The following is a 17,221-nucleotide window of genomic DNA, read 5'->3' as shown; positions in this document are numbered from 1 at the left end:
GTACCTTAGGTACAAAAGTACTGCTCCAGTTCCTACGAGAGACTGAACTGGACAAATCTCTCTAGATAAGAGACAGAGCAAGTGTGTCACGATATCTTCTCTTTCGCACTGTGGCGTTCATCTATTTATTTTTCTTGGATTGGTGTTACTTTTTTTCCCGTCGTTTACTTTTCATTTTTTTTGAGCGTTTCCATTAACGATTTTCTTTTCAATTGTATTTTTTTTTTGTCCGGACTCTGTTGGCAGCAATCTCTTGTTTTTTCTGTCCTTTTTTTTCATTTTTTTTAACGCTTCATGTTTGTCTTCTTCCTACTGTAACCCTGATGTCTGATATGCACCACTCATCAACGTAGTCACCCCCCATCTGGTGTAGCAAGCCTTGTCTCTAGCAGGGCTGACCTCACCAGTTCACATTAAAGAGCATTCTCTCTCTCTCTCTTTTTGTTCGGACGATGACACATGGTATGGGCGACGGCGGACGATGTGGGTCCCATCCGTCTCGATCCGATGCGCTGTCCCAGATGTCAGCCCTAGCTTGCTAAAAAGGCAGTCAAATGTGTCCCCGTGTTTATCCAGGAGTTGAAGTAGCTGGTTTGTTTCGCCTTCTGAGAGATCTTTGCTGATGGTAGCCTTAAGTGTGGAAATATTTGGCTCAGATTTTGCAGGCGTCGGAACGGAAGAGACGGAGCATAGGGGAACTAATGAGAGCGTATCGTCAGGCAGAACAGAAGCGATAGTAGCACCCGCGGGGAGCAATATGGATTCGGAAGTGGCGTTTGTAGCCAGAAGCTGTGCTGATCCATGTGCGAAACGGACGAGGCATGTCGGGATGACAACACCTTTGGGCAGAAAACGTGGAGAGGGAACTATAAGCACGTCTCCGTCACTGATTCGGTTTGAGCAGAGAGAAAGCAGCGTCTCGCGGCGGGGGTTTAAAACACAATCTGCACTCGCTGGGAGGTGTAGCTGTGGTACTTCAGAAATGCCGCTGAGCTGCTCTGTATCCGTGAGTTGAATTTCAGGGTGATCACATGAAATGACGGCGGATGCGTATGACAGAAACTCCCAACCTAAAATAAGATGATGAGCACAGGGGGACAACACCGCACACTGAACATGATGCCGAAGAGAACCAACAACAATCCGCACTGTGTATTGTCCGGATGGCTTAATCACACTGCTATTCGCTCCATGTAGAAAAGGTCCCGTGTAGGGTGTTCGTACCTTGCGTACACGAGCAGACAATTCCGCACTTATCACTGAAACGCTCGCACCAGTGTCAATAAGGGCATCGACGCAAACACCTTCAACCAAAACAGACAGCAAGTTCGACGGACGCTCTGGAGGACTTGTAAGCTTCGCAGGAGATGCAGTTTTCCCTCCCAGAACTGCATTAACTAGTTTTCCTGGCGGTGGTTAGCGATGTAAGACGCAGGACGAAGAGGGGAAACTGAACGGCGACCTGGTGAAGGCGAGCGGGGTCGTTGCGCACGGGAGCTGCGAGGGACGTCGTCAGTCTGAGGCGGAGACGGGGAGCGGCGTGGAGGCGACGGGTACGCATGCCGCCGGTAGCCGTAGTAGTTCGGGGGTACGCTCTCGCGCTCATAGGCAGCATAGCCACGTCGTTCATCCCGTTGGCGGCGTCGACAAAAGCGGGAGATGTGACCTCGAAGAAGGCATCCTGACTTCGTGGAAAGTAGGGCTTTGAGCTCGGCGCGTGGGGCATGGCCGCAACATAGCCAGACGAAGGGTGGGTCATGATCGGGGACAACGGCAGAGGTGTCCGGCCAGCGACATCCGAGTAGGAAGGTGTTGATGGGGCAACTGAATGGACAGGCGGCACTAGCACAGGCATAGCCGCAAGCTCCTCTTTAACCATCTCGCGAAGGCCAGGAGCCGTAGCGGCTTGGCGAACACCGTGCGCAAAATGAGAGGTGTTGCCGTACACTTCTTCGCGAACTATAGCTCGAATCATCGCACGAAGGTCTTCGTTCCCAAGATGAGGGGTAGACACCGTGTCCCGTGGGAGGCGGATCGATTGAAGTTCGTCGATACGCTGACAGGAGGATCTTACGTCTGCTACGGTGGAAAGGTTCTGCAGGACAAGTGCGTTGAAAGCGAACTCGCCGATCCCTTTGAGAATGTGACGAACACGGTCAGACTCCGGCATATCTTTGTCGACGCGGCGACACAGCGCTATAACATCCTCGATGTATGAGGTGTATGTCTCATTAGCTTGCTGCGCGCGGACCTCCAGCTCCCTCCTCGCGTTGTCACTCCGCGCTTTAGGGGAGCCAAAAATCTTTTGCACCTCCGTGGTCAAGCCAGCTGAGTCGGTAAATTCATGTTTGTGGTTTAAATACCACGTCTCGACAATCTTCTTCAGAGAGAAGCCAACGTTGAACAATTTGAGGCGACCATCCCACCTATTGAACTCGCTGACGCGTGTGTAGCTGTCCAGCCACTCCTCCACGTCTTCGCCCCGAAGACCAGTGAACTCGGGCGGGTCGCGCATGGGAGTGGTGACGATGCATTGCAGAGGCGCAGAGGCTGCGCTACTCGGAGTGTCTTGCGACATGGACATTGGTCTTGAGGGCAAGCGGCGACCTGAACGGAGCTCCAGGGGTGTCGAAGGAGAGGTACAGCTCGGGATCGAGTTGCAACTCCACCACTTGTGAGGCCGTAGATAGAAGGTGACGGGACCGTTGCTTTCGCAGCTCCTTTATTCCGAGGCGTCAGGCGGGGACGAACCAAGATGGCGACCCAGCGTCCCTGCTGATGATGATTAGCTGAAGACGAGGTTGTGCCGGTGATAATGAGTATGTACAGCAGATGATGCGGTAGCCGCAAGCTACTATATATATAGAAGCTACGGGTTTGCAGTTAAGAAAACCTCGGAAAGCAAATGGGAGGTTGTGGTGGGTCATAGAAACAGATGAAGAATTTTTTGAGTCAGAAAGAAAGTGGTGAAAAAATGCCCTTCGGGTGGGATCCAAACCCACGACCTCCAGAATACCGGTCTGGTCCAGAAGACCGGTATTCTGGAGGTCGTGGGTTCGGATCCCACCCGGCGGGCATTTTTCGCCACTTTCTTTCTGATTCAAAAAAGTCTTCATCTGTTTCTATGATGATGATGATTCCTATTGGTTTCCCCTTTGAAGCGGGGTGATGACATGTCATCTTACCAAAAAGGACTAATATAACCATGTTTTACACTCTTTGTTTATTACTAGCGCTGCTTAGGGCAGGCACTAAAGCTTATTAGGCCCAAAATACTTTCTTTTCCCTGTTACAGGTGGTAACCACAACCTCCCCTTTGCTTTCCGAGGTTTTCTTGACTGTCACCCTTAGTTTCTGTAATAGCCCCTCATTTCCCATTTCTGGTTCGCTGTATACACACACACACACACACACACACACACACACACACACACACATATATATATATATATATATATATATATATATATATATATATATATATATATATATATATATATATATATATATATATATATATATATATATATATATATATATATATATATATATATACCGGGCGTCCCAGCTATCATGCACCAAGATTTAAAAAAAGAGTAATGGCGTAACTCGAAGAAAACCTAGTGCTTCATATTTGCAGTACTGTGGAGAAGAGGGCAGCAATTTTTTTGTTGATGAGACTTAATTAATTACTTGTAATTACTTATCTAACTAGAAAAGTATTGTCCTAATCACTAAACTGCAAATGAGGCGCTTGTGGGTACCCGCGAGGGGCATCTAACTGCGGTATTTTCAGCGGCTAACTAATTTCGTTCACATTTATTCTGAGTGATAAAGAAAACCCAGGAAATATGAAAAATACCACGAGACGCCTCCTCCGCGCGCATCGTAAAACAACGCCCTCAAACAGGCTGCCTCTGAGGTGGAATAAACAAAAGAAAGAAAGAAGAAATCGCGATCGAGTTTGTGCCTTATCTGCACACGCGCCCCGCGAATCTTGCTGTTGCTGCTCCTTCCGTGCATGCCATTATCAAGGTGATGCGCTGTCTCTTCGGGCGGGTAACACGCGAAGAAGTTGCTTTCAATCAGCTTATTTGGGGACGCTGCTTTACAACGCACGCAGAAGCGCCGTCACGTGGTATTTTTTTCAAATTTCGCGGGTTTTCTTTATCAGTCAGAATGAATGAGTACGAAATTAGTTCGTCGCTGAAAATACCGCAGTTAGATGCCTCTCGTGGGTACCTACAAATGCCTCATTGACACTTGAGTGATTAGAACAGTAATTCTCGAGTTAGATAAAAAATTACAAATAATTAGTGAAGTCTCATTAACGAAACAAAATTCCCCGCATTTCCCCGAGGGGAAGAATGTGAAAGTGCGAATGCACGAGTTGAATTTGATTGATTGATTGTAGGGTTTAACGCGCCGACGCAACGCAGGCGATGAGGCGCGCCGTAGTGGAGGGCTCCGGATTAATTTTGACCACCTGGGGATCTTTAACGTGCGCCGAAATCTCGTACACACGGGCGTTTTTGCTTTTCGCCTCCATCAGAAAAGCGGCCACCGCGACCTCGTGCTCAGCAGCGCAACGCCTTAGCCACTGAGCCACCGCGGCGGGTGCGAGTTGAATTTGCGCGGTTCGGTAATGTTCGCGAAAGAGAGATCACACACACACACACAACTACAAAGAAAGAAAGATGCATTTATTCAAAGACACCTATTTGTGTTGTCGTTGTACTTGATTGCTAGAGCGGATCTCAGCTTTGAAATTTCGTGTCAGTACTCCTTTAAGCGGGTGCATTAGCCCTTCTCACGCCCGATTCTTGGCCAATCCCCCACGTGGGTATGTGCCATGTCAGCGGCCAGGCAGCGCGCGCCCATCTCCCCCCGTTGCCAAGGGAGACGAGGAGCGCGCGCACCCGCAGCTGTTGCTATGCGGACGGCGGCGGACGCTTCAGGCTCGCTTAAGAAGTGCATTCGCACTTAAAAATTACTGTACGCACAGTACTGAAAACATTATGCACTAGATGTTCTTCGAGTAACGCCATCGCTGTTTTTTTAAATCTTAGTGCATGATAGGTGGAACGCCCTGTATATATATATATGTACAGAAAATAAGGGTTGGCAGTCAAGAAAACCTCGGAAAGCAAAGGGGAGGTTGTGGTGGGTCATAGAAAGAGATGAAGAATTTTTTTAGTCGAAAAGAAAGTGGTGAAAAAATGCCCGCCGGGTGGGATATATATATATATATATATATATATATATATATATATATATATATATATATATATATATATATATATATTCTGCTGTTCTGTTCTGCTACATGCATTACGAGGCACTGGCTCCAGCAGTTCGGATATGCCAATTCCTAACCCCGACCTCCGACCACGTTCTACGTGGCGGCCGCTGGGAAAGAAGACGTTCTACGTCTCCCGCGGTAGTCGAGGGGCGGCGCTAGTTGACCGGCCTCAGAGCTCTTGTAAATATAAACCTCCGCTTTAAAGTCGAGAGAGAAGCCGCTGTGGGGATAGCGTAATGGCGAACGCACCGCACCGGTTATGCGGAGATGTGGGTTCGAGTCCCGCTCCCGGAAAACGGCGGATTTTTTCTCGACTTATATTTTCGCTTATTTATCAATGAATCAAAGAAACGTGACAAGCACACGTCATTCGGCCCTATTAAATATTTCGAAAAAAAGCCGAATAGCACTGGCAATGACGACTGCAACCTTGATATGTATATATATATATATATATATATATATATATATATAGGGGGGGAGCGAGAGAGAGAAAGGGGTCGTTTCTTCGCCAAAGCCACTCCCGAGAAGACGACCACCTCCATTCCGAAGCCATCAACCACCTGTGTTGCCCACGCAGTTCCCTGAAGTTGGATGCTGTTCGCATAAATTGAGAGACGTGAAAACGTGAGCTGCTCTTCTTCATTTCGGCTGTTCAGAGACACTCCGCCGGGACCCGCCGCGGTGGCTCAGTGGCTAAGGCGTTGTGCTGCTGAGCACGAGGTCGCGGGTTCGTTTCCCGGCCGCGGCGGCCGCTTTTCTGATGGAGGCGAAAAGCAAAAACGCCCGTGTGTACGAGATTTCGGCGCACGTTAAAGATCCCCAGGTGGTCCAAATTAATCCGGAGCCGTCCACTACGGCGCGCCTCATCGCCTGCGTTGCGTCGGCGCGTTAAACACTGCAATCAATCAATCAATCACTCCGCCGGGGAGTTTCCTCGACTACCCCGGGGCTGCTGGGCCCTCCCAATGGTGCTTTTGTCGGGATGAGACTCTATTCGTCTGGACGACCTCGATCTAAACTCGCGATGTTGTCCTGACAAAATGAGAACAATTATCTCAATGGAAATAAAATTTAGGTTCAGTAATCCCTCGTTATAACGAAGTCAGCGGGACGGCGAAAATTTTCGCTATAAGCGGTATTTCGATATAAGCAACCACACGAGAAAATTTAAATCAGTTGAGCTTTTATTGCGCCACGGCTGCGAGGAATCAAAACACAATGTATTCAGTGAAGCAAAACTATTCAGGTGCTTAAAGGCTGTGAGCTTTGGCTGTTTCAAGTTCTCACCAGGTGCAAGCGACCCCTGCTCCCATTTGACCATGAATTGCATGAGGCTGTGGTCGCTACCCATGCATTGCACTTTATTTCGCAGCAGGCGTGAGCCCTCCCGCGTCTGCAGCATAGTTGGCACTTCACGTGGCTCTTCGTCCACCGGCTCCTCGTCTTCGTCGAAGCCAGCAACAACAGTGTCAATTATCTCCCCATCCGAGGTTGGGGCGACCACTGGAGCCGCAGTGTCAGCCAACGCAAACGTCCCGAAGTCACCTTCCACAACCTCCTGGCCAGCAATTTTATGAACAGCCTCGTGCATATCGCTACAAGTTCAGTCCTCATTAAGCTTGTCACTGTCAGGGTCGCTGACTAGGGTGCGGGGAAAGCCGGCATGCGCAAAGCAGTTGGCTACCTTCGAAGGTGCTAGTTCTTTTCATGAAATGGTTAGCAAATGTATCGCACCAAGCAAATCAATCTTGTATCTCTTGCAGACATCATACGCTGTGAGCATGCGCCTCAAAAGAGCCTTGCGGTACAGCTGCTGGGTGGTTTCAATGATGCCCTGATCCATAGGTTGCAGTATTGTGGTCGTGTTTACAGGGAAAAATCCCAAAGTGATCGTCGTGAGGTTGTCGATCTTTCCGTGACTCGCACAATTGTCAGTTATGAAAACCACTCGCCGATTCTTCGCGTCGAACCGTTCATCCATAAGGCGGTTGTGGGTACACAGCGCAATCATGCAAACAGCTCCTTGTGGGTACCCAGCACAATACTGAAAATTGACCCGTTTTGCACAAGGGAATTTGCTTGATCACTGGACAATTTTTTCCCGAGGTGTGCAGCCGTAATCTTTGCAAAACAAGTGTTTTTCGGCGCCCCCTTGTCGACGACACTGCTACTTCTGTGGTTCGAGTGTCGGTGTGCACGCACCGTCAGGTCAACGCCATTGACCAGCGTCTAGGAACAGAATTCAGTGACCCTACCACGCACTTAGACTGCTTGTTTAAGTTGCATGGCCCGAATAGAGCATGATCGCCTCGAATAATTCGCCGGGGAAGCACCAACTTCCCTTGACCCGCAATTTCACAGCCTGACTCACCGCTGGGTCGCCGGCGCCCGCGGCGACGCCCATGCTGGCTATTTCGCTCTAAGCGGGTCAAGCTCTTCGTGCGCTTCGAGTATAGCGGCCTAAAATGCATGCGTTCGGGTTGGGACCACAAGAAATTTCGAATAAAGCGATATTTCGAGTAAAGCGATTTCGTTATAACGAGGGATCACTTGCGTTATAAAAATATGGTATCTATCAAAAGCAACCATACATAAAGCTACAGGCAAAAGCTTGGCAGACAGCTTGAAACCTAATGGCTTTAGCATGCAGTGGGTTACGTTAACAACAGCTAAATTTTTCAGTGGCCTCGAGAGGGAAGTTACTTCGAACCGGCATTGCCGAGCAACTGCATCACACTGTCCAGGCACCCCTATGAATATTGCATGCCGGGATGGCATGCAAATTCAGCAGAAATTTATTTACAGAGAACGCTGAACACCTGGTATATTATTACCAGGACCAGTGTGGAAGTGAACCAACTTTAACGTCATGGATGTCACGGAAAATTGAGCTTGTACTTGAGGGGTTGCCTCCAGGATTTATGGTGGCAGAAGGGCATGTTCCTAGATCACCTGACTTGCCTGGAGTACTCCAGCCGTCTTTTCGTAGTTTCTTGTTGCAGCTGGATGATGGATCGGCGTCTTTTTTTTTTTTTTTTTCAGTGGCCGTCCCCGAGGGCAGTGCGACGGCGGTTATTGCGGGCCGCTTGCTTGGCTGCTGGGCACACGGGTCTGCAGACTGTCATTTTCTAGGGGGCTTTCTTAAAGTTGTCTGCGTTTTTAGATATTTGGGACACCCCGGAAAATTCCTAGGTACAGCATTCGCCGATAGCACCGGTTTCTTATTGGGTACATTTAAAAGCACCTGACCATTGAACTCAGCGTAGTACGATTTCGATGTCACATGCTCAGGAAAATGCTTCGCACAGACACAGTCGCTCGGTTGCAATATCCTATCTGCTCTGGGTATGACCTGGCGCCTAAGTTCAAGGCTAGCAGGCTCCGATGGAGCTTTGAAAAGCGGCACTTGATCCACACAATTCGGGTAGCCTGATATGCAGTCGTGTACAAAGCACTTCTTACCCATTACTGCGTCCTAGTCGACCTATGGGCCCGGCTAGATTTCGCAAGCGTGCCACTACAACACCGTGCACTGAAACAACAAACACATCACAGTCACCAAGCACACAGGCCGCGACATCGCTGCACTGCGTCGGCCCGCTCCCCCACGTGAGCTTGCATAACGATCATTGCGGCTGGTCCCAAACCACGCCACAAAAAGCTACGCATGGTGCCGACCGCAACTTGGAAGCTTAAACAGAACGTCTAGTCCTTGTTATGCACTCTGGCAGCAGAAAACACCGAAAAACAGCTTCAATGGCACGCAAAGGCACGCACGCCGCGTAGCCACCGTAGCTGCGCACGCCACTCCGCAAGCGATTGCCGGCCGATAGAATTCCTGTAATAGCTCCCCTAGGGGAGCAGAGTTGCGCTTCCATCCGCCATCTTGAGTTCTCAAGTCGTGCGGGAAAGCCACCCATCAGGCGTGTAGGAACCGCCACCGGGCCGCCGTGCGAGTGGCAGCGGTGGGGAGCAGGCGGTGCATGCTCTGCCAGCAGCTGCGGGACAGCGCGACTTTTACGGACCATAGCGCGACGTCGGGGATGGACGTCAGTATATTATCTCTATGGGATGGACGGCTGCTTATTAGCTGAGCGGCCGCCGCTGCCACCGGCACTGCAACGGCTGCCAGTCACTTGGCAGAACTGACTGAAAACAGCGTCTTGTGCGCATCACTGAAAGCGGGCTTTGCTGTCGAGAGTTGGAACCCGCGGAATGTGGCAATCAGACGCGCAACTCTTGCGCTACGTGATACACAGGAACTCTATCGTCCGCTCGTTCGCAGCGCCCCGCGCCTCTGCGGACCGAACAAGATCTGGCCGCGTTCTCCGCCGCGGTGACCGGTAAGTGTACGTCAACACAGTGCGTCACAGTAAGTGCATTCTATAGTTGAACAAGTTAAACGCTCTTTGTGTATGTTCTTCTGTACAGCTGCAAACCCGATATTTTAAAAATAATTCATCCTTTATTCGCTGCCATAAACAGTTTTTTATCCACGTGACCGGTGTCGCGACCATAGAGTTTCTTCGTAAGTATACTAGCGAGGAAGCTGCAACTGGGAATCCATACCGACGTGGGGAGTTGTGGGAAGACCCCGCTTCTGGCTTGGGTTTGGCATGACAATTGGGTTCTAAAGCGGTTTTTTTTTAAAGTTGCATTCTTCCCTTTGCATTAGCACGTCTATGAGCTACGAGATAGCCGAAATGCTCCCAAAGGAGCGTATGACTGAGCGGGTAATATATGCCGCCGCGAACGTTGTACCTGAGAAAAAAAAATCTAACGTACTTCGACGAAGACCAGATACAACAGATACGGGCGCCTGCGGCCGTCCATATCTTGTATTCGCCCAAGACTGCGTAACGCACGTTTTCGTTTTTTTTTCACGTATAAACCAAGTAGCTCAGCAACAAGTTTTGTTAAACTGTAGCTGAAGGTCGGTGCACCGGTTCGCCACGGAGGCGACGTTATCATAGGCTCGCTAAAACATTTCCAAGCTCTTCAAACAACTTATTGTTTTAATAATGGTAAAATAATAACATAAAAGTCTCTACTAAGTTTATAACAAAATATTAACATTGTTGTGAACTGCCAGCTTGGGCTGCAGAATAGTTGGCCCAACCATCCCTGCAAAAATACGCTTTACTTCTTTTTTTCTTAGCTTTAAAACAGCCGGTTTTATTTTCCAGTTATATAATGCCATAGCATTTTTTGATTTTTTGTGGCACTTTGTTCGAATATGCGGCCGTAAAAACGTTTCAATCCAAGCCAATGATGAAACTAAGGCGAGCGCATGGTATAATGGCGGCCCGTGACGACACAGACGGCCTTGATGCGAGCCGCATAGACGCTAGCGCCAGATTCCTCTGTAGTGTATGCAGTAAGAAACTCTATGGATGTGCCGTCTCTGCAGCAGACGGCGGAGGAAGCCGCTTAGCCGGCTTTGTCCGCGATGCATCACGGGATGTCACTCCGGCGGACCATCGACTCTCCCGGTGCGTGGCGCGGCAACCGAAAATTGCTCCGCGGTGGTGCGCCCCGGCTACGGAGCAAGTATTCTTGCTCCGTGGCCCCGGTTTATCGAGGACACATGGTGCGCACCGGTGTGGTTTGTGGAGGATGAAAAGGCGCCCCGGTGTGCCCCGGTGTGCACCGGTGCGGTTTATCGAAGATGCTATCATACACTTTATCCACTACACAATCGACGAAAGAAGCGCCCGCAGCAGAAAACTGCGTCATAAAAGCTGCTTCGCATTTGTAACCCAGGGCTCCGGTGTTTTTCATAAATTTTAGTCAATCCAGATCTTGAACCGCTAAGTATACTTCGGAACGCTTCTGCAGTAAGCCAAAACGAAGCATACCCAATCAACGAAACAACATTAAAGGGACACTGAAGTGAATTTGTCAAGCTCCCGTTTTTGCTTGCACTGCGTAGACTGGCTCAAATTAGCACACTTTTCATCGTTTTTACGATTGACAAATCGGTAATTATTTTACAAAGCGCGAAAGAAGAAAAACTACCATGCGCGGTTTGCGGCGGCCGCACCAACTAAGGCTGTGACGTTGAGAGGAGGGGCGCCGTGATTGGACGATGCCCAAGGTTAGCAATCACACAAGTTTCGGTTTCGGTTCTGTAAAACATAACCAATGGCTTTGTTGGATGGGCATTCTCAATATCTCAGTAATCATCGTACCGCGCTTCTGCCATGTTGTCGGCTGTAAAATGCACAAGATAAGCCTCCCAGGACGGCTTGTAGTCGTAGCATTCACTAGCCGAGACCTACGCAGTGCATGAACGCCCTCCGCGTACCCGCAGACGCCCAAATGTCATGCGCTTTTCCCCCATATTTGGAGCTTGCCTCCCTCATGCCTGTATCGTAAAAAGCGTGTTCGCACCAGGCCAAGGGTCTGTTCATTCTGGCCTGTGCCCACTGCCTGCAAGCAGTCGGTGCTTATGGCAACAGCACGCCAACGAGAACTCGCTAGCGCGCCAGTACCAGCCTGCGCGCGTTTTGTGAACTAGTTCGTGTAGCCATGAACGTTGCGGCCCCAAAAAGGGTGAACTCAGTATAGAAAACATCGGCGGAAAACAAAAAAGTTAACTTACAAAAAAAAAAGCACGTACCCGCGGGGATTCGAACTCGTGACTCGCAAAACATTTGCGGAGAATTCCGAGCGCCCCAGACCGCTAGGCCACGGAGCAGAACGCGAATGCCTTGCTAATATAGGGTATATATTGTACAACCGGTTTACACTTTTATTTAGTTTTGGCATTTCAAGCCCCTTACGTGACTATCTGTTGTACTGCGATCGTGCAGTAAGCGTCGCCCGAGTTTCCACAGTAGCTCACGTCTAGCAATTGCATTTCGTAGACGGAAAAGCGTTCGCAGATGCGTAGTCGTGCTGCTGACCGCTGTGCTTGTTCGCCCAGCGCAAATAAGTGCTTCCCGCGCCCTAGTTTTACGCTGTACGGTAAAAATATCAGTTGATTTTATTTGCTTAGTACCTATATTGACTTCGCTGACTCTTCTCCCGCCTTCAAGAGGCCTTATATTTTCCTACTGGCGTACCAGTCAGCGAAGCGTCGCATGTGCAGCGCTTGTGTGAAGCGACCTTGACTTGGAGCTAGATACAGTGTACAAACAAACCAAGTAAAGAAAGGCACATTCTTCCATTCACAAACGTGTCCTGGCTTCGTTTCAACTAAGCGAACGAATTGCGACCAAGCAATTTTTTTTTAACCTCCTTGATTGCGACGACCTGCCGGCGGCCGGCGGACGAAACGCTGGGCCGACTGACTCTGTCGGCCGGGGAGCCGTGCAGTAGCGCAGCCGTGGCGCAGCCAATTGCCAGCTCATCCCCTCCTGACGTCACACGAAAACGCCACAGAAAATGGGCGAGCGTAAAGAGAGGAGGACAGCGTTTTCGAATTAGTTTTTCTACTAAATAAAATCGCGTAAACGCGCCTAGAGTGGTCGAAACATGGCCTGGGGACTCCGGACTACAATTTGCGCTAGTAATCCCGCAATGTTTACATATCACTTCAGTGTCCCTTTAACAGCATTGTTTATTTGAGGAAACACGAAAGCAATCCAACTGGGTGATGGTGGGTCGAGGAGACTCGGTGCTGTATCACTGCTTCTCGCTACAGTTGTTGACAAGGTAACTCTGCGGGAGAAGCTCCACCCACGGGCGTGATGTGGTCGCCTTGGGAGACTTCCGCCATTCAGAATGCAGTTCCGTAATGACAATGTTGTTTTGCGTGTAAATGATCACTACAAGGAAGGGAATTATATCAATACCGAATTATTGTTACGGAATGAAGAACTATTTAGTTAGAAGGTACGCACAAACAACTTAAAAAAGATTATGGAAAACGTGGTGCGGCAGACAAAAAAATGCGAACCTGCTAAAAAAGAAATAAGTAATAGGGAGAATGTATGTAATTGTTTTCATTTTTTATGTAACATCGCTGCATAACAGAAGGTTTAAGACATTTTCCTTTAAATATGTGAAAGGTAAGTTAAGCGCGCATTAGTTCCTACGTCAGGTTTTGATGAATTCGCGTATGCATAGTGTGCCGCCAACACCACTTCGACCGCGCGTCCCCTCATTGGCTCTCTGAAGGCGTTGTGTGGCTTTTCTTCCGTGAGGGATCCCCACGTGGTAACATCGGCATGCAATTCTTGCCTGGTGAGTCTGGTGGAGCTTCAACCGATACACCCATGACCATAAGCAAGAACAAGAGCGGCGATATGTTCAACAGAACTGCGCGGAAACTGATCTTTCACTGCTACGAGTTCTGGCGGGCCAGGCAGCCGAAATGCACCGTGGAAGACACTGCCGCATTTGTCGCCGTTATGCTCGGAATTGGCTCGCGGACCGTGTTTGCGGTCAAGAAGGAAGGGCAAGCCACCGGTGGAGTGCTGTCAACGCCGTCTCGCAAACGCCCGCGGAATTCCGAGAAGAAGCGACGCAGTGCCATGTACGACAGCTTCACGTTGAACGCGCTGAGGTCTTGCGTGCACGACGTTTTTCGCCGCAACAAGATACCGAGGGTGGCAAAGATCACGAAGGAGTTCTCGGAGCTTACAAGTGACCCATCACTGAAGCCGTGGATTGTTCGTCGTCTACTTCGATATTTCGGGTTCAAGCGGGAGAAAAGAAGCCGGAACTGTGCTGCTTGATCGGGAATACCTCCTCGCATGGCGGCCCGACTACCTGCGTGACATTCGGCGGTACCGAGAGGAAAATCGGAAGATTTTATTCTTGGATGACACCTGGGTGACGGCAGGACACACGACCTCGACTGTGTGGACTGACACCACTCTGAAGTCCAGTGCAGACGGCTTCAGGCGTGGCCTGACGACGGGACTGAAGCAGCCTTCAGGTAAAGGTCAGCGGGTCATTGTAACCCACATAGGCAGCAAAGATGGCTTCGTTGATAGATGTGTCGACGTGTTCCGTGGCAAAAAGAGGGGGGACTATCACGAAGAAATGGACGGCCCCCACTTCGAGAGCTGGTTTGACGGTGTGCTGCAGAGGCTCCCAAGTGGTAGCGTCACATCGATGAACAATGCCTCCTACCACCCACGGGGGAAGGAGGCAGTGCCAACGAAGAATTCCCTCATGGGAACGATCACAGAGCGGTTGGACAGCAAAAGTATCCTGTACAGCGCTGGGCTGACCAAGAAGCAGCTGCTGGAGATAGTTTCTCGAATGAAGCCACATTTCATCAGCTACCGAGTCGACACGGCTTCACAGAAGGCAGGCTGCCACCTTACCACTTCGAGTTCAATCCTAGTGAACCGATCGGCGCGCAAGTGAAGAACGCTGTGGCAGCAGCCCACACGACGTTCAACATTACGCATGTGGAACACCTGCTGAAGGATAAGGTTGCAGAAGTCACAGCCGAACATTGGCGGGAGGCTGGGAGGCATGTGCAAACACTCGAGGCAAAGTTTCAGCAAGTGTAGTGCAGTAGTGATCACAGTGACCCAACCCTCATCACGCTTGAGGAAGACGACGAAAGCACTTCCGACGACGCCACTGCTTCTGACAGCGACCTCTCAGGTGTTTGGCCTGTTGATGAGCTTTGAAGACGATGACGACAGCACTTCCAATGGCACAACCACCTCCGATGTAATCTCTGGTTGGTAGCGTTTAACACGCCGAAGCTACACCTGGGCTATGAGGCCCGCTGTAGTGGAGACCTCGCGATTAATTTTGACCAACTGGGGATCTTTAACGTGCCCAGAAATCTTGACACATGGGCGTTTTCGCTTTTCGCCTCCATCAGAAAAGCAGCCACCGTGGCTGGGATTGACCCTGCATCCTTGGACTGCAGCGGGTCGACGTCTCTGGTGTTTGCCACCATCAGCACTCGACCGTCTCCACCATCACCATGATGAAGCAGCCTTTTTAAAGGCTACCAAAATTTTGTTTGGCGTAATTGCATCTTGGTGACATGCACCCCTGTCCGCTCTCAAAAACTTAATGATCTAGGACTTAAACAATGGCACGAAAAACAGTGTCTTATGAAATAGCAACAGAGTACTTTGATACGTTTGACCACCACAGAAAAATAACCATACCACTAGTTGAAGAAAAGATTGTAATATCTACACATCTAACCATAGCACCAGTAGCAGCGATGCCAGTGGTTTTGACTCTGATGGCAGAAAGCACAATGCCTTAAAGGTGTACTGAAGTGTAAAGGCAAGTTCGCCTGTAAAAGTAGTAGCTGAGTGACGTGAATACAAGCATACCACTCACAGCAGCAGCACAGACTTATCATTACAGAAAAAGCAAAAAGCACAAAAGCAGGTATCGCTGCCCCATACACTTTCCCACACTACATTTTGGGGCATAAGAAGTCTTGAATGGTGAATTACAGGATTGGTGGAGCTTGCCGAAACATTTTTCTGAAGCTAACACTGAGTGAGGCACTTGAAAACGTGAAGTAATGTGCGTGGGAACTTACTCGTGCGCTTTTTTTAGGGATGACAAGCTCAGCTACCAAACATAAAACAGAATCCCTCAGTTGAAGCGGCTAGCGTTGTTTCAGACTTTTGTTGAAACATTTCGGCTTGCATAAAAACACAGCCAAAAGTTGCATGAATGCGGGTAAACATCAGATCCTACTGTGCCTGCGTGCCACTGGTGCATACATGCAACAGATAGGGGCAAACTAAAACTGAGTGCAATAACAGTGACAAACTGAACGGTAAATAGTAGACGGAAACGTCAGGTTCAATTGTAAGCAAACAAGTCATTGCTAGCCATAAAACAAAAGGTGAGAGAGCTATGAAACGCATGATCTTTCAGTTAAAACACAAAGTATTCAGCCCTTAGTGCTCTTTCAAAGACGATCAATTGCAGTATCAGTGGGCTACGCATCTTCGAGTTAGCAAAATCGCCTGAAGGTGCAAGGAAACAAGTGGTCCACTCTCACATTATTCTGCAATAAAGTTGTCTTTCTTTCATTTGGCAGTCCGGAATAGTTCTAAGGAGTTTGCAAGCATGCCAGGCCTGAGGGCTGATCCCCCATTAGGCATTCCATGGGGAGAAATAAAGTACAGAGCTACTCTGGAATAGTCCTGGGTAGTTTTCAACTTTCACCACTGTTTCACGGCCAGAAGCAAAAGTGTGTGCATGAGAAGGAGGAACCTAACAGCGTGAAGGCCTGAATTAATTTTAACGTATCGCACCAGTGTCTTCAACTCTCACCGCAGCTTCACGGCCAGAAGCAACAGTGTGTGCATGAGAAGCAGCGACTTAAGAGCATGAAGGCCTGAATTAATTTTGACGTATTACATAAGAGCATTTCATTCTTGCGCAGCAACTGATATGGGCACCGGCCCACTCTGGCCTGGCCGGGAATGAGTGTGCGCATGACGCGGCTCGAGGTTTCATTGACCGAGCCGATGTCGAAACTCCTGACACAGACGCGCACTCGATACGGCGGTCAGGAAGGGACAGGCTGGTGTCCTACTGAGACATAGTTGACCATTATAGACTGAAAAGGGCCAAATACCCAGCCCCAGACAAGACACTGAGCAAATGGCAGTCAGTAGCGTGGCGACAGCTGCAGACAGATTGTTTCCCCAATCCAGTGGCTTACACCCGATGTTATCCAGGGCTCTATTCAGATAAATGCAAGGCGTGCGGTGACAGGGCTGACCTACATCACATGGTATGGTCTTGCCCTCTCCGGAGAAATGACCCGCAAAGCAGTAAGGCAGGACAGCCTGCACTCAGCATAAGTTCGAAGGAGCAGTGGGAGACCGCGCTATTCAGTTCCGACCCGGGTATCCAAACCCGGCTCGTCCAGATGGCCACGACCGCCGCCAGGGACCAAGGACTCCTGACCGACGGCTAAGCGACAAATCTGGGCAAATAAAAAGTTGTTCAATCAAT

General features: G+C 49.5%; 1 pseudogene; it reads left to right on the top strand.

Moving 5' to 3' along the window:
- The window catches only part of LOC144155501 (uncharacterized), a 339,376-nt pseudogene extending 322,155 nt beyond the window's left edge, over positions 1 to 17,221 (top strand).

This window comes from Haemaphysalis longicornis, unplaced genomic scaffold (genome assembly GCF_048455015.1).
Source record: "Haemaphysalis longicornis isolate Haplotype H1 unplaced genomic scaffold, Haemaphysalis longicornis Haplotype H1 scaffold_1, whole genome shotgun sequence".
Classification (NCBI taxonomy): domain Eukaryota; kingdom Metazoa; phylum Arthropoda; class Arachnida; order Ixodida; family Ixodidae; genus Haemaphysalis; species Haemaphysalis longicornis.
The sequence above is the reverse complement of the archived record's forward strand: the minus strand, read 5'-3'. Positions and strand labels throughout refer to the sequence as shown.